This window comes from Oncorhynchus keta, chromosome 8, assembly GCF_023373465.1.
Source record: "Oncorhynchus keta strain PuntledgeMale-10-30-2019 chromosome 8, Oket_V2, whole genome shotgun sequence".
Taxonomy (NCBI): domain Eukaryota; kingdom Metazoa; phylum Chordata; class Actinopteri; order Salmoniformes; family Salmonidae; genus Oncorhynchus; species Oncorhynchus keta.
This window is the reverse complement of record NC_068428.1, coordinates 42012610-42028309: the sequence shown is the minus strand read 5'-3', so window position 1 is coordinate 42028309 and position 15700 is coordinate 42012610. Positions and strand designations below refer to the sequence as shown.

The following is a 15700-nucleotide window of genomic DNA, read 5'->3' as shown; positions in this document are numbered from 1 at the left end:
CCCCTCTCCCCTCTACATCTCTTTCTCTCTCTCTCTCTTCCCCTCTCCCATCTACATCTCTTTCTCCCTCTCTCCTCTACATCTCTCTCTCTCTTCCCCTCTCTCCTCTACATCTTTCTCTATCTATCTCTCTCTCCTCGACATCTCTCTCTCTCTCTCTCTCTCTCTCTCTCTCTCTCTTCCCCTCGGCTCTCTGCATCTCTTTCTCCCTCTCTTCTCTACATCTCACTCCCCCTCTCTCCAGACAACCCATCAGAGTCTGCAGAGCGTCTGCTCCAGGAACATTTCAGGAAGGTGGGTCTGTTTCCCGAGGCCTTCAGCTCCATCCAGTATCGCGGGACTCGAACTTAACCCCCCGCCAGATTTTAGTGGTCTGCTGCGGAGCCTGGAGCAACAGTTAGATAACAACACTACTCGCTCACCTCGTTTCGCAAGCGTCATATACAGAGCCCTGCAGGTGTGTGTGTGTGTGTGTGTGTGTGTGTGTGTGTGTGTGTGTGTGTGTGTGTGTGTGTGTGTGTGTGTGTGTGTGTCCGTCCCCCATATCTGTTGCTATGGGGTAATGATGGAGTGTGTGTGTGTCCGTCCCCCACATCTGTTGCTGTGGGGTAATGATGGAGTGTGTGTGTGTGTGTCCCACATCTGTTGCTATGGGGTAATGATGGAGTGTGTGTGTGTGTCCGTCCCCCACATCTGTTGCTATGGGGTAATGATGGAGTGTGTGTGTGTCCGTCCCCCACATCTGTTGCTATGGGGTAATGATGGAGTGTGTGTGTGTGTCCGTCCCCCACATCTGTTGCTATGGGGTAATGATGGAGTGTGTGTGTGACCGTCCCCCACATCTGTTGCTATGGGGTAATGATGGAGTGTGTGTGTGTGTGTGTGTCCGTCCCCCACATCTGTTGCTATGGGGTAATGATGGAGTGTGTGTGTGTGTGTGTCCCACATCTGTTGCTATGGGGTAATGATGGAGTGTGTGTGTGTCCGTCCCCCACATCTGTTGCTATGGGGTAATGATGGAGTGTGTGTGTGTGTCCGTCCCCCACATCTGTTGCTACGGGGTAATGATGTTAGGGACAAAACAGGATGAGTCACAATAATTATAATTATTTTTGTCATGCCGATCCTGGTTGTATGTAACAATCCTTCATATGAAATGCCAACATTTTATTACATATTATTCCTTAATTGTGGAAATAAATTAAGATATGTACGATTTATGTACTTACAGAAAACGTTTGACCTCTGTCATTGCCAACAAAGGGTATATAACAAAGTATTGAGAGAAACTTTTGTTTTTGACCAAATACTTATTTTCCACCATAATTTGCAAATAAATTCATAAAAAAATCCTATAATGTGATTTTTCTGGATTTTTTTTCCTTCATTTTGTCTGTCATAGTTGAAGTGTACCTATGATGAAAATTCAGGCCTCTCTCATCTTTTTAAGTTGGAGAACATTTGCACAATTGGTGGCTGACTAAATACTTTTTTTGCCCCACTGTATATACAGATATGTGTACCAGTCAAAAGTTTGGACACACCTACTCATTCAATGGGTTTTCTTTATTCTTACAGTTATCTACATTGCAGAATAATAGTGAAGACTATGAAATAACACTTATGGAATCATGAAGTAACCAAAAAAGTGTTAAACAAATCACAATATATTTGAGATTCTTTAAAGTAGCCACCCTTTGCCTTGATGACAACTTTGATGACAGCTTTTGACACTCTTTGGCATTCTCTCAACCAGCTCCATGAGGAATGCTTTCCAACAGTCTTGAAGGAGTTCCCACATATGCTGAGCACTTGTTGGCTGCTTTTCCTTCATTCTGTGGTCCAACTCATCCCAAACCATCTCAATTGGGTAGATGTCGGCGGATTGTGGAGGCCAGGTCATCTGATGCAGCACTCCATCACCCTCCTTGGTCAATATTTTGACTGGTACTGTGTATATTTACAAAAAAATGTATGGGGGATTGAAAATGACGCAGACAATTACATTGATGGAGGCTACAATCTATCTGCAATATTAAAGCTGATCTACACCTTTTAAGAAATACAATTTAATAAAGAACAAGAGAGGAGGGAACCAGGACCCAGTGGTTAGGACTGAGATACAGCACATCTGACCTGGGGTAAGAACAGGAGAGCAGGGAACCAGGACCCAGTGGTTAGGACTGAGATACAGCACATCTGACCTGGGGTAAGAACAGGAGACGACTCCCCTACTCATCCCACGGCCCATATTCATAAAGCGTCAGAGTGCTGATCTAGGATCAGATTTCCCCCTGTTCACGTCATCTTATTCATTGTGATCTGACAGGTGAAAGTGATCAGCATTCCTTCGCTGAGAGGCTATGGCCCCTCGTCTGGATTATTCTAGAAGCTTTACACATTGACACGCGGTCGACAACATACCAGAGCAGCCACTGGTTCTTTCAGTTTGGCAACTTTTATTTAATTAACCTTTATTTAACCAGGCAAGTCAGTTAAGAACAAATTCTTATTTACAATGACGGCCTACTGGAGAACAGTGGGTTAACTGCCTTGTTCAGGGGCAGAACGATATATATTTTTTTACCTTGTCAGCTCTGGGATTTGATCTAGCAACTTTTCAGTTACTGGCCCAACGCTCCAACCACTAGGGTACCTGCCGCTCCAAAATGAAGCCTCTAGAAGGTAGAATCTAGAATGTACCGTAATGAGCTATACATACTGACTGACTTCTCTGTCACTCATATTACTGCCCTTCTCTCTCTCTCTCCCTTTCTCTCTCTCCCTTTCTCTCTCTCCCTTTCTCTCTCTCTCTCTCTCTCTCTCTCTCTCTGTGTGTCTCTGTCTCTCTCTCTTTTCTCTCTCTCTCTTTCCCCTCTCTCTCTCTCTTTTCTCTCTCTCTCTTTCCTCTCTCTCTCTCTTTCCCCTCTCTCCCTGTCTTACTCCTTCCACTCTCCTCCCTTACCTTCTCTCTCTCTCTCTCTCTCTCTCTCTCTCTCTCTCTTTCCCCTCTCTCTCGCCCTTTCCCCTCTCTCTCTCTCTCTTTCCCCTCTCTCCCTGTCTCACTCCTTCCACTCTCCTCCCTTCCCTTCTCTCTCTCTCTCTCTCTCTCTCTCTCTCTCTCTCTCTCTCTCTCTCTCTCTCTCTCTCTCTCTCTCTCTCTCTCTCTCTCTCTCTCTCTCTCTCTCTCTCTCTCTCTCTCTCTCTCTCTCTCTTTCCCCTCTCTCTCGCTCCTTCCACTCTCTCTCCTCTCTCCAGTCGGATGGTTTTCTGAAGGACAACAAAAATGCAGCTCAGAGACTGTTGGATGGTGTGAACTACATCTCCCAGAGCGTGTCAGAGCTCAGTGTGAAACCTGCCAAAGCTGTCACTTCCTGGCTCATCGACCAGATCGCCCCGGGCTGCTGGAAACCCAACTCCCTCATCCTGGTACGTGGTCCTCACAGCCATCTGGCCATACTGATATAGACACAGCATGGATCCAACATGGCTGACATATGCATTTTCAGAACCAACATGGAGATGCAGTGACTCACTGGCAATGAAGGCTATGTTGAGGGTTGTAGTAATGCAGTATCTATCTCTTTCTCCCTTTCTCCCTCTTTTTCTCTCCCTTTTTTTCTCTCCCTCTCTTTCTCTCTCACTCATTTATGAAGAGGTATGTAGGGCAGTCAGATGTACTTAATTCTAACCCAGTGATTCCCTAAGTTCTCAAGCCTCAGCTGTGCAGTCAACATCTTTAGACATGTCCATGCTGTCAAGGTTTATTGTTTATGACTGTATAAAGACTGTCCATTCCTCATATGACTGTGTAGACTGTCCATTCCTCCTATAACTGTGTAAAGACTGTCCATTCCTCCTATAACTGTGTAAAGACTGTCCATTGCTCCTATGACTGTGTAGACTGTCCATTCCTCCTATGACTGTGTAAAGACTGTCCATTCCTCCTATGACTGTGTAAAGACTGTCCATTCCTCCTATGACTGTGTAGACTGTCCATTCCTCCTATGACTGTGTAAAGACTGTCCATTGCTCCTATGACTGTGTAAAGACTGTCCATTGCTCCTATGACTGTGTAAAGACTGTCCATTCCTCCTATGACTGTGTAGACTGTCCATTCCTCCTATGACTGTGTAAAGACTGTCCATTCCTCCTATGACTGTGTAAAGACTGTCCATTCCTCCTATGACTGTGTAAAGACTGTCCATTCCTCCTATGACTGTGTAAAGACTGTCCATTCCTCCTATGACTGTGTAAAGACTGTCCATTCCTCCTATGACTGTGTAAAGACTGTCCATTCCTCCTATGTGTGCTTGTGTTTTCAGCCTGTGATATAATCTCTCTCCTGTGCTCTCTGTGTCTCTGTGCTCTCTGTGTCTCTGTGCTCTCTGTGTCTCTGTGTTCTCTGTGTTCTCTGTGTTCTCTGTGCTCTCTGTGTTCTCTGTGTTCTCTGTGTCTCTGTGTCTCTGTGCATTCTCTGTGGTCTCTGTGTTCTCTGTGTCTCTGTGCTCTCTGTGTCTCTGTGTTCTCTGTGTCTCTGTGTTCTCTGTGTCTCTGTGCTCTCTGTGTTCTCTGTGTCTCTGTGGTCTCTGTGTTCTCTGTGTCTCTGTGTTCTCTGTGTCTCTGTGTTCTCTGTGTCTCTGTGTCTCTGTGTTCTCTATGTCTCTGTGTCTCTGTGTTCTCTGTGTTCTCTGTGGTCTCTGTGTTCTCTGTGGTCTCTGTGTTCTCTGTGTTCTCTGTGTCTCTGTGTTCTCTGTGTTCTCTGTGGTCTCTGTGTTCTCTGTGCTCTCTGTGTCTCTGTGTCTCTGTGTTCTCTGTGTTCTCTGTGGTCTCTGTGTCTCTGTGCTCTCTGTGTCTCTGTGCTCTCTGTGTCTCTGTGTTCTCTGTGTTCTCTGTGTTCTCTGTGCTCTCTGTGTTCTCTGTGTTCTCTGTGTCTCTGTGTCTCTGTGTTCTGTGTAAGTGCAGTGAGGTGTTCCAGGACAACGATACTAAGCACCACTGCCGTGCCTGTGGAGAGGGTTTCTGTGACGGCTGCTCCACCAAGAACCGTCCTGTTCCTACGAGGGGCTGGGGGCTCGCCCCCGTACGGGTCTGTGATGCCTGCTTCCTGAACCGGAGCATCTCAGAAGGTAAGGACGGGCCTCCCGAGTGCTATCTGTGCCACTGGAGATCCTGGTTTGAGTCCAGGCTCTGTCACAGCCGGCCACGACTGGGAGACCTATGGGGCGGCGAACAATCGTCCGGGTTTCGGGGAGGGTTTGGCCGGCAGGGATGTTCTTCTCCCATCGCGCACTATCGACTCCTGTGGCGGGCCGGGCGCAATGCACGCTTACCAGGTCGCCAGGTGTTTCCTCCGACACATTGGTGCGGCTGGCGGGCGTTGTGTCAAGAAGCAGTGCGGCTTGGCTGGGCTGTGTTTCGGAGGACGCACGGCTCTCGACCTTCACCTCCGTACAGGAGTTGCAGCGATGGGACAAGACTGTAACTACCAATTGGGGAGGAAAAAGGGGTAATAAAACTAAAATAAAAAAACGTTAAAAAAAGAAGGTAAGGACATGTTTTTTCTACAGTGATCCTATGATGTCCCAATAGGTCTTTATTAAAGAATACTCTTAGATAAAACTGTATGCCATATGAACTAGGAATTGCCAGGGACCTCACAATACCACATTAACATGATACTTACTGTAGGTGCCTATACGATACTGTACAGAGCATTCAGAATGTATTCAGACCCCTTGACTTTTTCCACATTTTCTTACATTACAGCCTTATTCTAAAATTGATTAAATGCACGTTTTTCCTCATCAATCTACACACAAAACCCCATAATGACAAAGCGAAAACAGGTTTTGAGAAATGTTTGCTAATTTATAAGGGGAATGCACCAATTTGTAAGTCGCTCTGGATAAGAGAGTCTGCTAAATGACTTAAATGTAAATGTAAATGTAAATTTATGAAAAAAAAACAAAAAAAACAGAAATACCTTATTTACATAAGTATTCAGACCCTTTGTTATGAGACTCAAAACTGAGCTCAGGTGCATCCTGTTTCCATTGATCATCCTTGAGATGTTTCTACAACTTGATTGGTGTCCACCTGTAGTAAATTCATTTGATTGGACATGATGTGGAAAGGCACAAACCTGTCTATATAAGTTCCCACAGTTGACAGTGCATGTCAGAGCAAAAACCAAGCCAGGAGGTCGAAGGAATTGTACGTAGAGCTCAGAGACAGGACTGTGTCATTCCACAGATCTGGGAAAGGGTACCAAAACATTTCTGCAACATTGAAGGTCCCCAAGAACACAGAGATCATTCTTAAATGGAAGAAGTTTGGAACCACCGAGATTCTTCCTAGAGCTGGTTACCCGGCCAAACTGAGCAATCGGGGGAGAAGGGCCATGGTCAGGGGGGCGACCAAGACCCCAATGGTTACTCTGATAGAGCTCCAGAGTTCCTCTGTGGTGATGGGAGAACCTTCCGGAAGGACAACCATCTCTGCAGCACTCCACCAATCAGGCCTTTGTGGTATGGAGGAAACCAGGCACCATCCCTACTGTGAAGCATGGTGGTGGCAGCATGATATATATGCCATTTAGCAGACGCTTTTATCCAAAGCGACTTACAGTCATGTGTGCATACATTCTACGTATGGGTGGTCCCGGGAATCGAACCCACTACCCTGGCGTTACAAGCGCCATGCTCTACCAACTGAGCTACAGAAGGATGCTGTGGGGATGTTTTTCAGCAGCAGGGACTGAGAGACTAGTCAGGATCGAGGGAAAGATGAATGGAGCAAAGTACAAAGAGATCCTTGATGAAAACCTGCTCCAGATTTCTCAGGACCTCAGGCTGGGGCAAAGGTTCACCTTCCAACAGGACAATGACCTTAAGCACACAGCCAAGACAACACAGGAGTGGCTTCAGGAAAAGTCTCTGAATGTTTTTGAGTGACCCAGCCAGAGCCCGGACTTGAACACGATCGAACATCTCTGGAGAGACCTGAAAATAGCTGTGCAGCAGCTGACAGTGCTTGAGAAGATCTGCAGAGAAGAATGGGACAAATTCCCCAAATACAGGTGAGCCAAGCTTGTAGCATCATACCCAAGAAGACTCGAGGCTGTAATCGCTGCCAAAGGTGCTCCAACAAAGTACTGAGTAAAGGGTCTGAATACTTATGTAAATGTGATATTTCAGTTTTTTATTTGTAATAAACGTGCAAAAATGTATTAAAAAAACGGTTTTTGCTTTGTCATTATGGGGGTATTGTGATGTCATGATGGGGTATTGTGATGTCATTATTGGATATTTTGTGTCTATTTAATACATTTTAGAATATGGCTGTAACGTAACAAAATGTAAAAAAGTGAAGGGGTCTGACTACTTTCCGAATGCTCCGTATGTATTGCATTTCCACACTGTGAATTTATTGCGATTCGATGTTCCAAACATATTGCTCACCATATGTCTGCTGCAGAGGGACCAGAGAGTCATGACAAAATAGTTTTGGTGCAGGTACAGACAACTAGCGCAAAAAAATAACATTGCAATATTGTCAAAACTGTATGATATATCATCAAAAATAATATCACCATATTTAACTGGAGTCCCCCCCCCCCGAATTAGGCGGGAAATCATGTATCCAGATTAACAGACAGAGAAAATGTTTCCCTCTTTTACTGTTAATTTCTTACTCTTCCTATCGGATTTACACATCTTGTAAATTAATATGTGAAACATAAATCTGTGGTTGTTTTCTTCTTTTCTTCGTGGTTGTGTGTGTGTGTGTGTGTGTGTGTGTGTGTGTGTGTGTGTGTGTGTGTGTGTGTGTGTGTGGTAGAGCTGCTGGAGGAGGAGGAAGGAGGGACACTCAGTAGGAGAGGCTGTTCAGAATACACTGGGAGCTGTGGTCACCGCTACATACATCACTCTGGGTGAGTACTGCTGTCACCCTCTGGGTGAGTACTACTGTAGCCCTCTGGGTGAGTACTGCTGTAGCCCTCTCGGTGAGTACTACTGTAGCCCTCTGGGTGAGTACTGCTGTAGCCCTCTGGGTGAGTACTGCTGTCGCCCTCTCGGTGAGTACTACTGTAGCCCTCTGGGTGAGTACTGCTGTAGCCCTCTGGGTGAGTACTGCTGTAGCCCTCTGGGTGAGTACTGCTGTCGCCCTCTGGGTGAGTACTACTGTAGCCCTCTGGGTGAGTACTACTGTAGCCCTCTGGGTGAGTACTACTGTAGCCCTCTGGGTGAGTACTACTGTAGCCTCTCTGGGTGAGTACTGCTGTAGACCTCTGGGTGAGTACTGCTGTCACCCTCTGGGTGAGTACTGCTGTCACCCTCTGGGTGAGTACTGCTGTCACCCTCTGGGTGAGTACTGCTGTAGCCCTCTGGGTGAATACTGTAGCCCTCTGGGTGAGTACTGCTGTAGCCCTCTGGGTGAGTACTGTAGCCCTCTGGGTGAGTACTGCTGTAGCCCTCTGGGTGAGTACTGCTGTAGCCCAGGTCTGGGCAAGTTCTCATTTACAACTGTACTGTCAACACATACAACAACCTCTGGGTGAGTACTACTGTAGCCCTCTGGGATGAGTAAAGGCAAAAAGGCCATGGTGTAGCCCTCTGGGTGAGTACTGCTGATATAAATAGCCCAAAATAAATAAATCTGGGTGAGTACTGCTGTAGCCCTCTGGGTGAGTACTGCTGTAGCCCTCTGGGTGAGTACACACATTTTTAGTTTTTTTATTTTATTTCACCTTTATTTAACCAGGTAGGCCAGTTGAGAACAAGTTCTCATTTACAATTGACAGGACCTGGCCAAGATAAAGCAAAGCAGTTCAACACATACAACAACACAAGAGTTACACATGGAGTAAAACAAACATACAGTCAATAACACAGTAGAAAAATAAGTCTATATAACAATTGAGCAGATATGAGATGAGATGAAGGAGGTAAAGGCAAAAAAGGCCATGGTAACAGATTTAACAGGTAAATACAATATAATATGATACAATATAAGTATAAAACACTGGAATGGTTGACTTGTAGTGGAAAAATGTGCAAAGATATAGAGATATAAATAATGGGGTGCAAAGAAGCAAAATAAATAAATACAGTAGGGAAGAGGTAGTTGTTTGGGCTAAATTATAGATGGGCTATGTACAGGTACAGTAAACACAGATATAACAGGCTGCTCTGAAACTGGAAACACTTATCTCCCTCACTATCTTTAAGCATGTTCCAGTTTAGGTTGCCTAGCAGCACCAGCTCTGAAGATAGATGGGGGGCAATCAGTTCACATATGGTGTCCAGAGCACAGCTGGGGGCAGAGGGTGGTCTATAGCAGGCGGCAACGGTGAGAGACTTGTTTTTAGAGAGTTGGATTTTTAAAAGTATAAATTCAAATTGTTTGGGTACAGACCTGAATAGTATGACAGAACTCTGCAGGCTATCTCTGCAGTAGATATGCAACACCGCCCCCTTTAACCGTTCTATCTTGTCTGAAAATGTTGTAGTTAGGGATGGAGATTTCAGAGTACAGGTGACAGGACAACACGGGACAACACAGATACAACACAGATATCACAGATTTAACAGATATAACAGCACAGATATAACATATTTAACACAGATATAACATATTTAACACAGATATAACATATTTAACACAGACACAGATATAACATATTTAAGCACAGATATAACACAGATATAACATATTTAACACAGATATAACATATTATAACATATTTAACAGATATAACAGATATAACATATTTAACACAGATATAACATATTATAAGATATTTAACACAGATATAACATATTTACACACAGATATAACAGGTACAACACAGATATGACAGGTACAACACAGATATCACAGATTATAACAGATATAATAGGTACAGCACAGATATAACAGATTATAACAGATATAACAGATATAACAGGATTATAACACAGATATAACATATTTAACACAGATATAACATATTATAACACAGATATAACAGATACAACACAGATATAACAGGTACAACACAGATATAACAGATTATAACAGATATAACAGGTACAGCACAGATATAACAGGTACAATACAGATATAACAGATTATAACAGATATAACACAGATATAATTATAACAGATATTAAGCACAGATATAACAGGTACAGCACAGATATAACATATTTAACACAGATATAACAGGTACAACACAGATATAACACAGATATAACAGGTACAGCACAGATATAACAGATTATAACAGATATAACAGGTACAGCACAGATATAACAGGTACAGCACAGATATAACAGATTATAACAGATATAACAGGTACAACACAGATATAACAGGTACAGCACAGATATAACAGATTATAACACATATATAACACATAACAGACACAACATGCAGTTGAAGTCGGGAGTTTACATACACTTAGGTTGGAGTCATTAACACTCGTTTTTCAACCACTCGGCAAGTTGGTTAGGACATCTACTTTGTGCATGACACAAGTCATTTCTCCAACAATTGTTTACAGACAGATTATTTCACTTATCCACTGTATCACAATTCCAGTGGGTCAGAGGTTTACATGCATTTAAAATTATGTCATGGCTTTAGGAGGATGTCATTGCTTCTGATGGGCTAATTGACATAATTTAAGTCAATTGGACGTGTACCTGTGGATGTATTTCAAGGCCTACCTTCAAACTCGGTGCCTATTAGCTTGACATCATGGGAAAATCAAAAGAAATCAGCCAAGACCTCAGAAAAATAATGTAGACCTCCACAAGTCTGGTTCATCCTTGGGAGCAATTTCCAAACGCCTGAAGGTACCGCGTTCATCTGTACAAACAATAGTACACAAGTATAAACACCATGGGACTACGCAGCCATCATACCGCTCAGGAAGGAGACACGTTCTGCGAAAAGTCCAAACAATCCCAGAACAACAGCAAAGGACCTTGTGAAGATGCTGGGGGAAACAGGTAGAAAAGTATCTATATCCACAGTAAAACGAGTCCTATATCGACCAAACCTGAAAGGCTGCTCAGCAAGGAAGAAGCCACTGCTCCAAAACCTCCATAAAAATGCCAGACTACGGTTTGCAACTGCACATGGGGACAAAGATTGTACTTTTTGGGGAAATGTCCTCTGGTCTGATGAAACAAAAATAGAACTGTTTGGCCATAATGACCATCATTCTGTTTGTTGGAAAAGGGGGGAGTCTTGTAAACCGAAGAACACCATCCTAACCGTGAAGCACCGGGGTGGCAGCATCATGTTATGGGGGTGCTTTACTGCAGGAGGGACTGGTGCACTTTACAAAATAGATGGCTTCATGAGAAAGGAAAATTATGTGGATATATTGAAGCAACATCTCAAGACATCAGTCAGGAAGTTAAAGCTTGATCACAAATGGGTCTTCCAAATGGACAATGACCCCAAGCATACTTCCAAAGGTGTGGCAAAATGGCTTAAGGACAACAAAGTCAAGGTATTGGAGTGGCCATCACAAAGCCCTGACCTCAATCCTATAGAACATTTGTGGGCAGAACTGAAAAAGCGTGTGCGAGCAAGGAGGCCTACAAACCTGACTCAGTTACACCAGCTCTGTCAGGACGAATGGGCCAAAATTCACCCAACTTATGGTGGGAAGCTTGTGGAAGGATACCCAAAACATTTGACCCAAGTTAAACAAGTTAAAGGCATTGCTACCAAATACTAATTGAGTGTATGTAAACTTCTGACCCACTGGGAATGTGATGAAAGAATAAAAGCTGAAATAAATCATTCTCTCTACTATTATTCTAACATTTCACATTCTTAAAATAAAGTGGTGATCCTAACTGACCTAAGACTGACCTAATTTTTACTAGGATTAAAAGTCAGAAATTGTGAAAAAACGGAGTTTAAATGTATTTGGCTAAGGTGTATGTAAACTACCGACTTCAACTGTATAAATATGTATATTTTTAGATACTTTGAAGTAGTCTACCTTATCCAGCTGATCCCTGATTCATTGAATGAGGGGATAACTTTGTAAAGACAAAATATTTGGTTGTAATGTTGCAATATTTTATATCAGGGTGGCAACCATCCTTCCAGATAGCTAGGGTGTGCAAGTTTTGCTTTTTCCCCAGCCCCACTCCTCGGCTTTTCACCAAAACAGGGGCAGGGACTCGCTTTGTTATGATTTAAACTGCTGATTGTCGCTGTAAAAGTGCAACCCAGTGTACCTTCTTAGGCCTCTCCTCCTCGTAGATTATCCCTGTGTTTGTCCTGCTCTCTCTCCTGCAGCAGCTCCTCCTCGTAGATTATCCCTGTGTTTGTCCTGCTCTCTCTCCTGCAGCAGCTCCTCCTCGTAGATTATCCGTGTTTGTCCTGCTCTCTCTCCTGCAGCAGCTCCTCCTCGTAGATTATCCCTGTGTTTGTCCTGCTCTCTCTCCTGCAGCAGCTCCTCCTCGTAGATTATCCCTGTGTTTGTCCTGCTCTCTCTCCTGCAGCAGCTCCTCCTCGTAGATTATCCCTGTGTTTGTCCTGCTCTCTCTCCTGCAGCAGCTCCTCCTCGTAGATTATCCCTGTGTTTGTCCTGCTCTCTCTCCTGCAGCAGCTCCTCCTCGTAGATTATCCCTGTGTTTGTCCTGCTCTCTCTCCTGCAGCAGCTCCTCCTCGTAGATTATCCCTGTGTTTGTCCTGCTCTCTCTCCTGCAGCAGCTCCTCCTCGTAGATTATCCCTGTGTTTGTCCTGCTCTCTCTCCTGCAGCAGCTCCTCCTCGTAGATTATCCCTGTGTTTGTCCTGCTCTCTCTCCTGCAGCAGCTCCTCCTCGTAGATTATCCCTGTGTTTGTCCTGCTCTCTCTCCTGCAGCAGCTCTCTGGTCGGAGGGTTACAGTAACGGTGCTTCTCAGCATCAAAGTTGAACCCTGGCAACTCTGGAGATGGAAGGAAGGAACTAAGGAGGGGAGGAAAAAAGGAAAAAAGGACATGCAAGGAGAGGACAAGGAGAGGACAAGGTGAGAACAAGGAGAGGACAAGGTGAGGACAAGGAGAGGACAAGGTGAGGACAAGGAGAGGACAAGGAGAGGACAAGGTGTGGTTCACCTAATGTCTCTGATACAGTCAGGCCCGGTGTGGTTCACCTAATGTCTCTGATACAGTCAGTCCAGGTGTGGTTCACCTAATGTCTCTGATACAGTCAGGCCCGGTGTGGTTCACCTAATGTTTCTGATACAGTCAGGGTATAACTGACCTGGAGCAGCAGAGCTGGAGGATAATGAAGACGAAGAGACGGCAGCATCAGAACGAGGCCTACTCTCTGAAGTCCTGTCTCTGAACGAGGGGCCTGCACCACTGATGCCATTTAACCAGGCAAGTCAGTTAAGAACACATTTTTATTTACAATGACGGCCGTGGGTTAACTGCCTTGTTCAGTGGCAGAACAACAGATTTTTTACGTTGTCAGCTCGGTTGATTTGATCTATTTGACAAAACAAGCAGGTATAGTATAGAAAATCATTGCACCATCTAAAACCACTGTGGAATATTTTTTTGAAAACCATAAAAATTATATTTTCAGATGTTTGAAGCTGATCTACTAAACCGAGAGTAAAATACAAAAAAAAAAAAAAAGAAACTTAAGCACAGGAAGCATAGAAATAGCGCACATAGAACAGATCTACTACTTCTTATACTTGCTTTCGATGAGAATGACAGATCTATAACTCACATTTCTATGTGAATTTTGTCAGGTCCCCCCCTTTAATAAAATGGTGTTATCCGTGTGTTAATAAGAGATTGCGACGTTGATCAAATATATTATTGAACATGCTGGTTACACCTGCATCGCTTGCTGTTTGTGGTTTTAGGCTGGGTTTCTGTACAGCACTTTGTGACATCGGTTGATGTAAGAAGGGCTTTATAAATACATTTGATTTGATTGGAGGAGCTTGACACAAAGTTCCTCTACCTGCTACAATGCTGCGTCCATGTGACCAATGTTAAACACCCGCCAGCCAAACCTCATTGGTTTATCGCCTGACAATAACGGCCCTCTTTGCGGCTTTACGATTGGACGCGTGTCCTTTCAATCACTCTCCCCCTCCTCTAAAAGGAAATCTAAAAATGTTTAAGATCATTCTCATGAACTAAACATTGTAACAGAGAGTGTAAAAGATGCATTAGTTGTCTGTAGTGTGACAGTAGTTGTGATTGGTTTACGTTCTAGATAGAGCATCGGCCATCGCTTTGTTTGGATTTCATGTGTAAACAAACCTTCATGTGTAACTTAGGCTTCTACAATATATACATCTACATCTACCTCATGTTAATGTGTTTTACTCTACATAATATTATATATATCTTCTAGTACCATTCTATTTGTTTTGCTAAATGCCACTGAATGAAGAAGAGTCTCTATATAAGCATGTCGCTATACTCGCAATAACATCTGCTAACCATGTGTAAGTGACCAATAACATCTGCTAACCATGTGTAAGTGACCAATAACATCTGCTAACCATGTGTAAGTGACCAATAACATCTGCTAACCATGTGTAAGTGACCAATAACATCTGCTAACCATGTGTAAGTGACCAATAACATCTGCTAACCATGTGTAAGTGACCAATAACATCTGCTAACCATGTGTAAGTGACCAATAACATCTGCTAACCATGTGTAAGTGACCAATAACATCTGCTAACCATAAGTGACCAATAACATCTGCTAACCATGTGTAAGTGACCAATAACATCTGCTAACCATGTGTAAGTGACCAATAACATCTGCTAACCATGTGTAAGTGACCAATAACATCTGCTAACCATGTGTAAGTGCTAACCATGTGTAAGTGACCAATAACATCTGCTAACCATGTGTAAGTGACCAATAACATCTGCTAACCATGTGTAAGTGACCAATAACATCTGCTAACCATGTGTAAGTGACCAATAACATCTGCTAACCATGTGTAAGTGACCAATAACATCTGCTAACCATGTGTAAGTGACCAATAACATCTGCTAACCATGTATAAGTGACCAATAACATCTGCTAACCATGTGTAAGTGACCAATAACATCTGCTAACCATGTGTAAGTGACCAATAACATCTGCTAACCATGTGTAAGTGACCAATAACATCTGCTAACCATGTGTAAGTGACCAATAACATCTGCTAACCATGTGTAAGTGACCAATAACATCTGCTAACCATGTGTAAGTGACCAATAACATCTGCTAACCATGTGTAAGTGACCAATAACATCTGTGTAAGTGACCAATAACATCTGCTAACCATGTGTAAGTGACCAATAACATCTGCTAACCATGTGTAAGTGACCAATAACATCTGCTAACCATGTGTAAGTGACCAATAACATCTGCTAACCATGTGTAAGTGACCAATAACATCTGCTAACCATGTGTAAGTGACCAATAACATCTGCTAACCATGTGTAAGTGACCAATAACATCTGCTAACCATGTGTAAGTGACCAATAACATCTGCTAACCATGTGTAAGTGACCAATAACATCTGCTAACCATGTGTAAGTGACCAATAACATCTGCTAACCATGTGTAAGACCAATGACCAATAACATCTGCAATAACCATGTGTAAGTGACCAATAACATCTGCTAACCATGACCAATAACATCTGCTAACCACGTGTAAGTGACCAATA

General features: G+C 43.5%; 1 long non-coding RNA gene across 1 annotated transcript; it reads left to right on the top strand.

Annotated features, from left to right (window-relative positions):
- Window positions 1–1768: 1768 nt before the first annotated feature.
- LOC118380224 (uncharacterized) lies at window positions 1769–14101 on the top strand. The gene is made up of 7 exons (XR_008141290.1): window positions 1769–1947; window positions 3259–3429; window positions 4966–5129; window positions 7843–7936; window positions 12883–13028; window positions 13084–13105; window positions 13249–14101. It is a non-coding gene; the product is annotated as an uncharacterized LOC118380224 (long non-coding RNA).
- The last annotated feature ends 1599 nt before the right edge of the window (window positions 14102–15700 follow it).